The sequence below is a fragment of the Petaurus breviceps genome, unplaced genomic scaffold, assembly GCF_028583685.1.
Source record: "Petaurus breviceps papuanus isolate PSGF00001 unplaced genomic scaffold, PetGlider_PUasm1.0 90696, whole genome shotgun sequence".
Classification (NCBI taxonomy): Eukaryota; Metazoa; Chordata; class Mammalia; order Diprotodontia; family Petauridae; genus Petaurus; species Petaurus breviceps.
The window spans coordinates 8770406-8785316 of record NW_027187314.1 but is presented as its reverse complement, the minus strand read 5'-3'; the positions used below and the strand labels follow the sequence as shown (position 1 = coordinate 8785316).

At 34.9% G+C, this 14911-nt stretch overlaps 1 protein-coding gene and 1 pseudogene across 1 annotated transcript in view; both read right to left on the bottom strand.

The window, feature by feature from the left end:
* The window catches only part of IL1RAPL1 (interleukin 1 receptor accessory protein like 1), a 1610170-nt gene that overhangs the window by 115256 nt on the left and 1480003 nt on the right, over positions 1-14911 (bottom strand). The gene's annotated exons all lie outside the window — the stretch shown is intronic.
* LOC138144291 (ribonuclease H1 pseudogene) lies at positions 9689-12051 on the bottom strand (annotated as a pseudogene).

Genomic DNA, 14911 nt, shown 5'->3' with positions numbered 1-14911 from the left:
GTTTCCCTTCAGCAAACTCTTCCCATCACAGGCACCATGTGACTACATTTAGACTATTAGGGGGCAGAATTTACTTTCAAAGCAGGGGTGGTCTTCAAATTCTCCCCCTAGTTCTATTAAGGGGGAGGGAATATCTTCAAATTCCCATTCCCATTACAATGCTTCAATAAAAAAGCAAAGCAGGAGTCATCTCAGTATTCTCTCTCTTTTTGAACCTTTATTTTAGGCTTTGATCACCTAAACTTCCCACGATATCCATTCTGTCATTTCCCAATGGTCAAGAAAGGGAAATAAGCAAACAGGCAGTACCTATAGTCTCCATTTCTCTTCTTTGTTTATACAGTTCTGACTCCCCTTTCCCTCCTAAATATCTTTCAGTCATAAATCTCTTCTCTGAGAGTAATCTGTTCCCAACTACTGTCCAGATTTGGGGATAGTGAGACTTATTTCTACAGATAAACCTTTTCCTGAAAAGATGTACCATTATCTCCTTTAAAGACTTAGAATTAGCAAAGGAACATGAATATTGCAAATTGAGTTTTAACTAATCATTTTTTGTTAACATGAAAGTCACAATCATTGAATTTCAGAGCTACAATAAACTATAGAGAAGGGGTTATTAATTTTTGTATCATGGGCCCCTTTAGTGGTGTTGTAAAGATGATCTAGGTAAAGATGATCAGTACATAAAATATATAGGATCACAAAGAAAAACAATTGTGTTGAAGTTGTTGTCTAATTTTTTTAAAAAGTTTGTAGACCTCAGGTTATGAACTATTTTAGAGATTATCTTGTCAAACCCACTGATTTTATTGTTCAAAAAGCTGAGGGTTACAGAGGTAAACTTAATTGCCTTGACTCATACAGACTCTCCTTCATCCTCTCAATTAATACAACTAAAATTATGACTTTGAAAATTATGTATGGCTATTAATGACTTTTTAATTTGGGGGGAGATTTTACTACTTTTAAATCAATTTCAATGGTGATATTAACATTAATGAAGCAGGAAAAGGGATTGGAGAAAAACCTGGATAAAGAAAAAAAATGGAAAATTAAAGATCCTCTTCCACTTGACAATGATTTGCCTAATCAGAAAATTGATTTCCTGAATGCTTCATGAGTAAGGCTAAACTAATAGTTTTTCTTTTTTTTAACTGTAAACCAGCAAAACAACCATTATTGCAACCATCAAACCTTATTTATATGGGTGCATGGTTCCTATTTTTCTAATTGGAAGGCTACTTGATGACAGTCCTCCTGAGTCTTCTTTACGACATGCATTGAATGTTGGATAATAGAGTGAAATAGATCCTAGTGGGGCTTAAATGAAATTAACTGTAGCTTCTTCTTTTCTCTAAAAATGGATTTGATAGTATGTTAATCAGACAATCCATATTTTGATTCTCTATCTAGTGATCTTGTAATAGAAGGATGGCAAGAGGAAGGAGAATGAATATTAAAAAAGGTAGTAGCTGTCAAATTTAATAACTTTGAAAAAGGTCTAGACATCATATTACTACAAAATTCCATGCCTGAGAAAGAGATTATTTAGAAACAACAGAAAATGAAATGTCCCTTTTGTTATAACTTAAAAAAAATAATATTTTACTCTAATATCTTCATGAGGCAAATTGGGATATGCTGGTATTAGCAGACAGTTAGGAAGGTGTTGTCTCTTTGATGCAAGGCAAGGTTGTCACTGCAAGGATAAGATCCATAATGCCATAGGTTTAAGTACTACATAATACTTTTTGTATTTGCTTTTGGGAAATATTTATATCAGTGAAGTGGCTTTGTCAGGTATTAAAATTTTGTTTTAGCTGTTGGATACTAAGAGTTCACTCATTTTCATGTCTTTAGAAGCCATCTTATGGGCACAGTTCTCAAATCATATTTCTAGCTCAGATCTTATCATCAGTCTCATATCTATCATTGCCATCATACTATAACAATATGGTTATCTTTCAACCATTTAAAATAAAAAAACTCATATAACAAACACATATTTCCACATTTCACCTCTAAATTGTCATTTTTCTACATCTCTTACTGTTGACACCTATGAAAGACTAAACACTCTATCCATTATACCACCTATTTGCCACATTCTAAAAATTAATCAACATTAATTGGCTAAATGATATTGGGATACTAATTACTGAGTCAATCAATGGCTTAATCAATTAATAAGCTTTAAGTGCTTACTACATCTCAGGTACTTTGCCAAGAACTGCGGATACAAAAAATGGCAAAAGATAGTCCTTGCTGTCAAGAGACTTACAATCTAAGTTATTAACTAAATTAAGGGAAATACTAACTCTAACTAGAAATTGATATTGAGGAAAACACACTGGAATGGGGGCTTGAGCTAATGGTATTACAAAGATATGCTAAACCCCTCAAGTATCCTTAGGGTACTGCTAGAATCTGAAAGAGAGAGTTCTGGTCAGCCATCTCTGGACCTGAATTATAAGTGCAATATAAGGACTCCAGGACGTATATAGGCTAAACTAGCATAATAGTAGTATAGTCAATTTATCCTGGTGTTCCTTCTTTCTTTCAAATCTGGCAGACAATCAACTGAAAACTCTTTGCCTGCTCCTTCAATGCTAGGCTTAATTTGATATATATTTTTTTCATGTTCCTAATTTCTCTTGCTTGCCTCTTCTTCTCTTTCCCAGTAGAGCTAAACCAAAGTTCCCTTTATCTAGAAAAGTGGTATCAAATCCCAAGAGAAAACAGGAGTCACTAAATTGTATGTAAGAATCCCTGAAGGCTGCATAATGACTTAGGAAATCACATGTTAATATTATCTATGTTTTGTTGTATTATTATTTATTTTGTTACATATTTCCCAATTACATTTTAATCTAATTCAGCTCACACAGGAGTATTATGAGATGAATGTGGCCTGTGGGTCTCACATGTTGGGCCCATATGTTCAATGTGTTAAAGGCTATGGATCCCTTCTCAAAATAATGTTTTTAAATAACTGAAGTAATGTTAAATTTCAGTTAGAGATTACTAGAAATAAATATGTATTTTTTTCTCATTCAAGTTCATGGACTCCCTCAAATATATTCATGAATCCCTTTAGAATCTCTGATTGAAGGATTTTTTACATACATATATGTACGTATGTACATAATTATAACATTTACTTACTGCAGATGTGACCTAACCAGGTCAGAATACAATGTAACATCAAATTCTTGTATTCTGGATACTATACCTCTCTTAATATAGTCTAAGATTCATCTCATTAGCTTTTTTGACTGCAGTGACATACTGCTGACTTATATGAACATTTTAGTCAACTACAACACCAGGATATTTTCCAGGCAAACTGCCATCAATTCACATCTCACTTTCAGTGAACTTGTGAAGTTTGATATTTTGAACACAAAATACAGGTCTTTAAATTTCATCTTATTACACTCAGACTGTCAAGACTTTTTTGGAGTCTTATCATACATCATGTTAACTATCTCTTTCAGCTTTATGTCAGTTGGAAAATTTGATAACTATTCCATTTATGCCTTCAACTAAGTTCAAGAATTCTTAACAGAGGAGGATCAAGGACAGGTCTCTTGGACACCTCACTACAGACCACCTAAATGACACTAACCATTAATGACTACTTCTTAGAGGCTTTGACCATTCAACCACTCCTAAATCTATTTAACACATCTCTCCTCCTTGCTCATGAGAATAGTGTGAAGGATTCTATAAATTCTTGCTGAAGGCATACCATATCGATAGCATTCTTCTTCACTACCACTGTAGTATCTTAGTCAAAAAGGAAATGAAATTACTATGGTACAACTTATTATTGATGCAGTCATGCTGGGTTTCAGTGAAATATGTTGACTAACAGTAATTTTAAATGAAATTTCTATATATTTTCTTCCAGGAGTAAAATTACAACTCACCTTGATTACTCTATTCTCTTCCCTTCATCAAAAACTAGGGCATTTTCTCTCCTGCAGTTTTGCTATAAGCATTCTTATTCTTCACAGACTTTCAAAGAACACTGAAGATGGTCCAGTGCTCATATCTGTAGTTCTTTCATTACCTTGGAATGGAGTTAATATAGGTCTATTGCCCCGAACTCATCAATGGTAACTGGATGAGTCCATTAGAGTCACTCCATTGATTTAAAGCAGCCACCATAATGAGTAACATGCTAATAAGTAACTTGCAAGAAGCAACACAGTAAGCCATTGCATGGACTATTTCTTTAATATGTATTAGTCTATCAGATAATCTACTTGTTACCTGAACATGTTTCTAAATGCATGAAATTAAAGAAAAGGCAAACATTTTAATTTTAAGAAAAGCAAAAGAAGTAATAATATGTGGTAAAGAGCAGAGAACATAAGGCTAAGAAAGATGCCAATAGCTGGAGACCCTGAGCAACTGAAAGGCAGCAATAGGATGCTGGGCCCCTTGATGGGAAGATGTAGAAACTGGGGAAATGGATCCCTAAAGAGGTAAAAGAGAGAAAGGATAATGATAGAAAAGAAAAAAAAATCCCCATGTATTAGCTTAAACAGCTTTGTTGGTAATCCTAATTGGATAGGGGACACCAGTAGACTTCTTAAAATACCAGAATGTGAGATTATGCTACCTTTATAGAATAAAGATTCTTCAAAGTCAAATGAAAGTAAATTTCAAAATGTATCTAGCATGTTTTTAGTTTAAGTTGTGGAGACAGACTAGTTCATTCAACTTAAAACTGATAGGGTTATGCTTTGAACAACCTTCATTATAAAAACAGTAGGTCACAATGGATTTACTTCATAATAAATTGGCTACGTAACTGTCTGTCTATTCATGGTCAACAACTAGGCATCCTGAATAATAATTCAAAACCAATTTATATTATGAGTGCCACCAGAGGTCATTCTACTAAATAAAATTCAGAAATCTAATAAGCTCTCTTAGCTGGGTATTCTGCTTTTCACACAGGCTCTAAATTACAAAACCTTCACAAGTCTTGAATGGGGCCAAGAAATGATTTAGAATTGTGTGATTGACATTATATGAGAGCCTTATCTTGATTTACTAGAGTATGGACAGATGATTGATAAATATGAAGGCAAGAGAAGGCTATGCCATTACACAAAAGTCAGAGGCAAAAAAAGAGGCAAATTGCTTACTTTTTTTTTAAAGCACCTAGAAACTAAGAATATCTAAGTATAGGAGCGCCTTAACTTACAAAGAGGTTATGTGTCAAAAGTTCTTTTCTTAAATCAGTTTGGAATTCCTCCCTCCACTTTCCTGAAAAATGTTACATTTAATTGATAGATCCTCAGATAAACCCATAAAAAGTTATTTAGCCCAAGCTGCACCTCATTTAGCCTTACACTTGTCAAAAAAAAATCAGTAGTGGAAATTATTATCACAAATGTGTAGTCTTAGAAATATTCTGGGTTAAATAATTTTTTAGGCTAACCTAAAGCCTTGATGCACAGCTATGAAAGTGAAAAGGGATATGTAACATTAAACAGGTGGGACACCCTCAGGCACAAAGATAGCAAAATACAAGACCTCTGCTACTCTCCCTGGGGAGGAACAGCTCCTCAAATTGACTACTATTACATCAGGAATTACTTTTACTTCAATACCTTTGTGAAAGTTTGATGCTTATTAAATTATTTAGGTAGTAAGTGACTATTTAATAGATTAGTTTATGGTTGGTTTATTATGTCATCTGTCATTGTAATCATCCATTCTCCCTTTCCCTCTTGTTTACTGTCTTCTTCCCTTCTCTTCCTTCTTTTCTTGCTTCCTTCCTTCTCCGAAGAAAGTGAACCCATTCAATAGACTAATTCATCAGACCTGTGATCCACAACATAATCCTTAATATTATTCAGATTTTCCTAGTCAGATCCCTGTTTTTCCCCTCCTCTTTTTTTTTTTTAAGATAACCTACAGTTAGGGGGATTTGTAAGTTACTTTCAATAGCCAGTCCAAGACACTAAGACAAAAAAGGAAATCATTGAGTAACTTTACAATGAAAAGATCATGGGCTTCCTTCCTTCCTTCTTCCTAATCTTTTTTTTTCCTTCTTTCCCTCCTTCCCTTAATTCTTCATCTTTGAAAACCAAATACCGTAAAAGAACCATAACGAAGTATAGCATGTGATTTGAGCAAACTATATCCAAGCACTGAGCACCCTCCTGTGAATTCAAAACTACATTAGGCACAAATTTCTTAATTTGGTTCAGCATTGATGTTATACCTAACACCAACAATATGCTTTCAAATGAAGCCATATCAAGTTGATAGCACTCTTTTCAATTTCATTGTTATTCATGTAAGCAGAGCTTTGGTCACATCAGTCCCACTGGAGGAGGTTTTCCAAACAACAACAGCAGCATTTATATCACAAAGGAAATAAGGAGACTATTTTTCTCTGTAGAGACTGCTTCCTCTGGAAACTGCTTACCCTTGAGAGGGTGAGTCCCACCTGCTGTTTACATTGGGCTTTCCTCTGTGAGGACAGCTTGTGATATTTTACTTGGAGGGAGATTTTGTCATGAAAACACAATTGAAATGCTCCAGGTCCACAGTCATCTCACTGGTTAGCTGTCCATATCACGGGCCCCCTTATTCTCAGGCAGTGACAAGAATTGCTTTGGGTCTATTTCTTCACGATGGAAAAGAAATCTTTTCCAGAATTAGATGAATCCATTCAATAGACCCACTCATCAGACTTGTGATCCACATCATTATCACTAGTATTATCCACATTTCACTAGTCAAATCACTCTTTCTTTCTTTTTTTTTTTTTTTTAAGATTATCTACATTTTAAGTAGTGGGATTTGCAAATTACTTTCAGTTTCCAATCCAAGACAATAAGACCGAAAAAGAGGTCACTGACTAATTAACTTTGTAATTAAAGGAACATGGACTCCACCTAATTACACTTAGAACAAATACAAGGCAGTGCATAATTAGAAAGGTAAATTACCACTGCTTAAAATTTACCATTATTTTTCCTTTCATTCCATCATTATTATTGTTCAATATTCATGTAGAAATTGAGAATATATTTTCAAAATGCCTTAAAAGGTTTATTTTTTTTTCTGTCATTGCAATTGCAAAGTAGGTCAGTATTCATGAATGGATGAAATGAGATATAGAAAGTTTGTAACATTCATACTATATGTCATCAGCAGAGCTGGGACTTGAATTCATGGTCTTTTGAGACTACAGTGCTATACTTGGTCCAGCAGGCATCATAATTTCTCTTCCTCTTAGAGTTTTTTTGTCTGGAGGGAATAAGGGATGTTTCATGTATACACACTTATGAAGAGTCATAATAGACACATCTATACAAAAAACAAAAACAAAACAAAAAACAACTTAATAATAACGTCACCAATACTAAGGATTGTAAAACATTAGGAAGAGCTCTTGGGAAAACCTATCAAAGCCAATGTTTAAGTAAAGATGATAGGATTGTCACAACACTATGGATCCCTCATTTTGGCATTATCTAACTTAGGTGATCATTTGTCTGTTGACAAATGTCTGTCAATAGATATTGCTAATAATATACTGCTTTGTTTTCCCTTTCTTTAAGATTCCCCCCCCCATAAGATGCACAGTTACTTTCTGGAAGAAAAAAAAATTAAAACCAAAACAAGGCTGCATTTATGTTTTACAACACAAGGTTGAAATTAAATGTGTCATCTTTCACCAAAATATTGTTTCCCATTACTGAAGAGAAGTGATGGGCCTGAGGGTCTCATGCATTACAAATCTCATGTGCTTTAAATTGCTAGTAAATCACTTGCGTTTTTGCCTATAGTAGTTTCTGCCTAGCTCAGCATTTATTGCTTACAGCTGAATATGGGCACCTAAATCATCCATCATATTTTTATAACCTACTCTAACTTTCCATTTCATACACCAAAGAACTGGCACATTTTCAGAATTGGAATGGGTGAGAGCTTCCCTCACACACCCAATGCTCCTATGTATGCAATAAATGATACATGGATTTTATAAAGGAGGAAATGTAATATATTTACCAATATCAAGAGCTGAGAGCTTTTGAAATCATCTACTTACAAACAAACCCTGAATCTAATTTTCTGTATTAGAATCTTCCCAAATGCATAGGTCAGAGTGTTCCCAAATATATACATGTGTATCTGTCTATAGAGATGACTAAAATATTTAGATTCAGGAGAGAAAATATATTACATTCCAGATTCATTGAATCTATTTATCTTTTTTTTTTCATTCCATTTCTTCAGGTTACTTACCTTTCATTTCTTTTAAGAGTAAACAACATTCAAGACTCTTTTTGTCCTGATATTTTGTCCATATTTTAAAACTGAAAGGCAACAAGGTAGCACAGTAGATAGTGCACTGGACCTGGAATCAATAAGACCTGACTTCATATCCCACCTTAGATACTTTCTGGCTATGTGATTTTGGCCAAGTCACTTGACTTCTGTCTCAGTTTTTTTCACCTGCTAAATGGGGATAACATTAATACTTAACTCCCAAGGTTGTTATAAGTTTAAAACAAGATAATATTTGTAAAGTGCTTTGTAAAACTTAAAGCACTACATGAATACCATTATCATTATCTTAGAGATCAACTAGCACAATCCCTTTATTTTACATTTGAGGAAATGAAGGTCTAGAAAAGTGAAAAGACTTGCTCAAGCTCACAGAGCTGCACAAATGGTATCAAAACCCAGTTTTTCTGAAAGGCTGAATTTGTAGTCTGTAGTCCTGGGTTAAAAGCCTGACTGCTACTTACACTCCCTCTATGATCCTGGCAAATCACTTCATCTATATGGGTGTCTATTTCTTTAAATATAAAATGAGGAAACTGAAATTGGCAATCCCTAATGTTCCCTTCCAGATATACATTTTAGGATCCTATTATACTTTAAAATATTTTGCCCCCTTGAATTTCAGCACTTGTTCTCCCCATGAAGAAAATACATTATATCTGTTTAAGAACCTTGATAAACTTAAATTTTTTTTTCACATATTTTAATTTCACTCGAAATGCAATGTCTTCTCCTTAAAAATCAAGTTTTTTTTTTTTTTTTTTTTCAGAAAGGTACTTGGTAAAGGCTATAGGAGAGTTGCAGAGTTTGCTAATGGACCATTGTTCATAAATTTTGCAAAGTACCTAGACAATTAATTATATCTATTGGAAAGAGAAAGATTTCTCTTCTTTAAAAGAAAGCAGAAATTCTGAATGTGGAAAAAAAAAAACATACCAACAACCAGAGGTTTTACGTTCAAGTATAGATATGTACTGCAACTTCACTAATCAAGAATGAGCAAGGAAGAGGGAAGTTATACAGACATTTAGATACTCTATTTTCCCTCCCTGGTTATTTCATATTTACGATAGTTGAGAAAGAAGGTGATAGTGAAACAAGAGAGTAAGAATGTTGAGGAATAATTAACCAAGCACAGAAACTTATGACAACTAGAGAAATTTCAAAGGAGAATCCACTGCCAACAAGTATAAGAAGCCTATTAGGACTTTTTAACATAAGACTGATCCCACATCCTGGGAAGAGGAAGGATTTGACATGAATTAGAAAGAAGTAGTCTAATCAAGTTTTTGCATCAGAATAGATTATCCATAGTCTATAAGAATTAAGGTTGTCATGAAAGATAAATCATACATACATATACATATATATGTATACATATATGAAGTTGTCCTGCTTCAGTGTGTATTATGTTTGTAAATGTAATGCAATGGTAAATATACTTCCCTTTCCCAATAAATAAGATCTTCATATAAATGATTATATTTGTGCTATTTTTGTATCACCAAAATAAGTATTTACATTTTTTCTTCTCTCTTAGTTCTACTGTTATCTATGAAATGGCTTCAGTGTTGTCAGTTTTACCTGAATCTGTGAATAGTTTTATCACTTTTACATATGCTAATAATACTCATTAAAACACCAAAGGCCATAGATCCAACCATTATTAAAATAATACCAAATGACTTTTCTTTGTTTTATTCATTTTAGAATTTAATCCTACTTTTGAAATATTGCTTTTAGAAGGCTTTGATTCCAGTGTGAATAATTAAGCTACTTTGTCTTCAGTACAGTGAAAAGAAATGTGATAGGAGTTAAGGAATCTAAGTTCAAATCCTATCTCTTATACTTCCTACTTGTTTTAATTTGGGCAAGTCACATAAAGGCCCTTTTGCCTCAGTTTCCTCTTCTGCAAATGAGTTGGTTGGGATCAACAGTGAGGTCTCTTCTAGCTCTAGAAATATATATTTTTATTCCATCAACCACAACTAGCTGTCCTAAACCTTCTTTGACACGTAATTTTTAATTAACATAGATTTCCTAGATGTCTTTGCTCTCTAAATGTTAGCACGTGACACTCCTCTTACATAAATGCTTTCATATTCATCCTTTGCTATTGTACATGTATCTAAAAAAAAATAAATTAGTCAGTGACTCCTGTGTATTTACTTTGGTCTAAACAATTTCCCTTTTTCCTTTTGGTAAGAATTATTAATCTTTGAGTCTTCTCAGTTTCATTCTTGAGAGTGCCCTGTGGCTTATTGGTAGAGTTACCCTTTGGAATTTTAATCCATGGGATCCTACTTACTTTTTTCTTTTTTGTAATCTCTTTGATATTTACTCTCTCATATTTTAGACTATGTCTAGCTATTATCTCTTCTATTACAAAGTTTAACACTGAATGATTACTTTACCCTAAGATTTCTCTTTCAGCAACCAGCAGAATCATCTTGGGGAAAATCAGGTCCCGAAGAACAGTTCTGTTCAACAATTTTCCCCGTGAGTAGTGATGGCAGAATGCCTTAATTGAGAACAGAAGGGTTTGGGGATCAGAACTGCATATGTGGGAATCATAGACTGTAGGCTGTCCCATGTACTAAGAATCATACCAGTTCTTCATTGATTAGGCTATTTTACCAAAATAGTGTTGGTGTGTTGGTCAAATTCTTGTTGTTTTGTCAAAGACTTTGCGAAGACAATGCAAAGAGTACAAATGAGCTAGACTTGTCAGTCTTGCAAGAGCATAATTTCAGCTCCTGTGAACTTTTATAGTTTCGCCCACCTTTCTTTTCTTTTTTTTTCTTGGTTTGCTCTTTAATTAGATTATAAAAATGATGCTATGTTGATTCTTGAGATTTTTTAGCTCCTTCTCTTGCTAATCTATCAGCTTCTTCATTGCCTGCAAACCCTGAATGACCAGGAACATGAATCCATTTAATGTCTATGTCTTGAATAAGTGTATCAAGTTTAACAAAGTCTTCTTTGTTAATGACATCTTTTCCTGTGCTTGTTTTCCAGACATTTTTCTTCCCATCTTTAACCCAATTTGTATACCATTTATAGTAAACATACTATCTGTGTAGAGAAGCAGTTTACTGATATTCTGATTCTTGGCTTGTTCGATTGCTTTGCAGGCAGCATGTATTTCTGCTCTTTAGTTTGTCTGTCACCCAGGAAGTCTATCACCCACATTTAGGGGATGGCTTGGCCCCCAATAGACACCAATGCCTGCTTGAGCTTTCCTCCTCCCATTACTGGAGCAGCAGCCATCTGTGTAAACCACAGCTGCATCTCCCATGTAAGAAAATGTTTCATTGCTAAGTAAAGGTACTTAGTCTGTATTTTGTTTTGTAAGCTTTGTACAAGGCTCTTCCTCTTCATCTGATGACTCACAGGGTCTCTTGTGTGGTTTCACTTCGGGGTGAAACACTTTTCTTTTTCTGCTCTGTTGAACAATCAGGGCTTGCAGTATTTCGGACAAAGGCCCAAGCCTCATCCTCGGTAGCAAACTTCTTGAACCTGGCATCAGGGAATCGGTTCACTTGTGCTTGACATTCACTCCACGTGGGGAACACGCCAGGCTTGCGGACCCTCCTCACGGCGTAGAACATGCCGGCACTCAGACGACGCGCGCAACAGCCGCCGAAGGCACCCAAGACAACTCTGGAGACGGTGGACCGGAAACTCAGCATGGCCCGCTCTGGGGCACAGGGGACATAGCGGCCGCGGGGTGCTCGGGGCAGGAGAGGAGGGGGCGGGGGCCGAAGCTTCCGCCCAGGCGGCCGCCGCCGTGATGTTCTCCACGCTGAGATTCAGACCGCCTCCCCCACCTGTCTTAATTTGCTGGTTGGTGCCTTCCTTTTTGAGGTTACCTTCCAGCTACTCCGTGTTTATCTTTTACGTACTAATTTATATATGATGCCTCCCCTGTTAGAATATATGCTCCTTGAGGTTAATGAATGATTTTAGTTTTCTTTGTGTTCCCAGCACCAAGGACGGTGTCTGGCACATAGTAAGGTTAAATAAATACTTGTTGATTGACTAGTTAGTTGGCTAGTGAATATGTATATGTGCATGCGTGTGTGTGTGTGTGTGTGTGTGTGTGGTATCTAATTCTTTATGCAAGGCAGTTACAAAAACAAATAGTAGATATATTATTTGATTTTCCTAATGAATCTCTATGTCTTGAGCCCATTCTGAATCCAAAGAGACATGACACCACTGGGAGCTGATAAGTAATGACGGACAGTCAGACATTCCCTATACAGCAAGTAAAGGCCCATAGTGGTAAATTGAAAGAAGCAATAAGAGGTCTATAGGACTCAGAAAATACAGGTGTACACTTTAATAATCTAGGGGACATAAGCTAGGTCACCATGATTCACAGAAAATAGCTACATATTTCTGGGACTCAGCAGCCTTAAGATTAAGTGCCCTGTTATACTATAGGACACTTCTTTGGCCAACACACATCTGAAGATAGCATGTTGTAGGGGCATCAGGGTCTATGGTTGTTAGGGAGGGGGTCTTGTGAGTATATTGCAGCAGACTAAGAGAATGCAGCTGAATATGTAAGACGATAGGAACACAGATTCAGAATCAGAAGGGATTGTAGAAGTCATCTAGCCCAACATCCTCCTTTAACAGATTAGGAAACTGAAATCCAAGGAGATAAAATGACTTGTCCAGGATGATACAGTTAGGAAATGACAGGTGTAGGACTCAAATAGATCCTATGGTTCTGAATTCAGTTGTTTGCCCACAGCAATACCATTCTATGGAGATTCTATGAAAGTTGAGAGGTATTTTTTCCATACTCAGTGAATGAATTTCCCTTCAGGGGAAAAATGAACAAGTATAACTCTTACAATGATGAAGAATAATACTTTTGCTTTGGATAGTATAAAATACTATTTATATTTGACTTTGTTACATTACATATTTTGCATTCTTTCCCAATTCATCCATGTTTTTCATATGTCATATCCATTCTTGGGGATCTTTCCTTAATACCATTTGAAGCCAGTAGGAAAGACCAGAGATGCTTATTTCACTGAAACCTCATTGCTTTTCTTATCAGTGAACTCATGTTAAGAAATTTCAGTGGCAAAATTATTTCAAGTGAACACTGAAAAGAGCCTCAGGTTCATATTCTACTTTCATAATATTCTGATTATTACCAAGATAGGATTTCAATATTCAGCTGTGACTTTCAAATAATTTCTTCTATTTCATATGTCCTTATTGGACTTAGGAAAGAATTTGCAGTTACAATAGTCACAGTGATTGAGCTACAACTCTGAATTATCCTAGAGGCAGAATTGTACAAATGTACATATAAAAACATATATACATACATAACTAAACATACATAAATAAGTTTATAAATATATTAATGTGACTATAGGAAATACTCCCTTCCTTCCAAATCTTAATTATATGAAACCCAAATGCAGCTAAAATTTGCTAAATTTTTTAACATATGTCTATGTATATTTTCTTCCTTTCAAAAAGATCTCATTTTATGGCTCCAAGCTATAGTTTTACAAGTACATTTTATAGAATTACCATCACAGATCCTGCAGCATGCAAAATTAGGAAAGATGTCCCTGCTACTGAGATCTCTCTCTCTCTCTCTCTCTCTCTCTCTCTCTCTCTCTCTCTCTCTCTCATTCTCTGTCTATGTCTCTGTCTCTCTGTGTCTCTGTCTCTGTGTCTGTGTCTGCCTGTCTCTGTCTGTCTCTCTTTCTCATGAACTAGCTAAAGAACATTCTGACAGACTCTCTCCCTGACTTTGATAGGTGAGCTAAAACAAACATGTGGATCAATGTTAGTGGCCATACAGACCTTGGCAGCAGAATATTCCTCCTCTCCTTCACAATTCTGCTTACTTCCTTTACTAAGCAATCTATGATTGATTTCTCATGACTCTGGTAGCAAATTCCTTGTTATCAAATCTCTCTCATCTCATTGTATAGATGACCTCAAGTTCTCAAAAGCTATATCAACAAAGCACAGGTTCCAACAGGCTTTCACAAAAGTGAAAAACCTTTGAGTATGGGACTTAAAAATAGTCTATATATATATATATATATATATATATATATATATATATATATATATTTCGTACTAAGAAAACTTGGTCTGAAAACAACAATAAAATAATCTCATATGACTAATAAATTCACTGGATAAATTTGACATCTCTCATATTTAAACTTCATAACCTTGATAAGGATATTTAACAAGGTGGGAAACTTTTAATTAGAACTCTTTTGAAAACCATCTTGGAAGATCCATGTGGAAAGACAAATCATGAGTTTACATCTCTAAACTTTATAGAGAATTCAGTTCAATTAAATAAATGAGAGAGAGGGAAATCACATGGGAAAGATACAGAATAATTCAATTATTTTTAACTTCACACACACATATGCAGATATATGCAAGCCAAGGAATAGATATTGAGTTGGTAGAGAAAAATGCAATTTCTCCTTAAAAAAGCTAATTGTTTTTATTAATAAAATGTTACATATAAATTACTCACTCATGGCATTTAGTAAATTTTTTTTCTTGCATACCA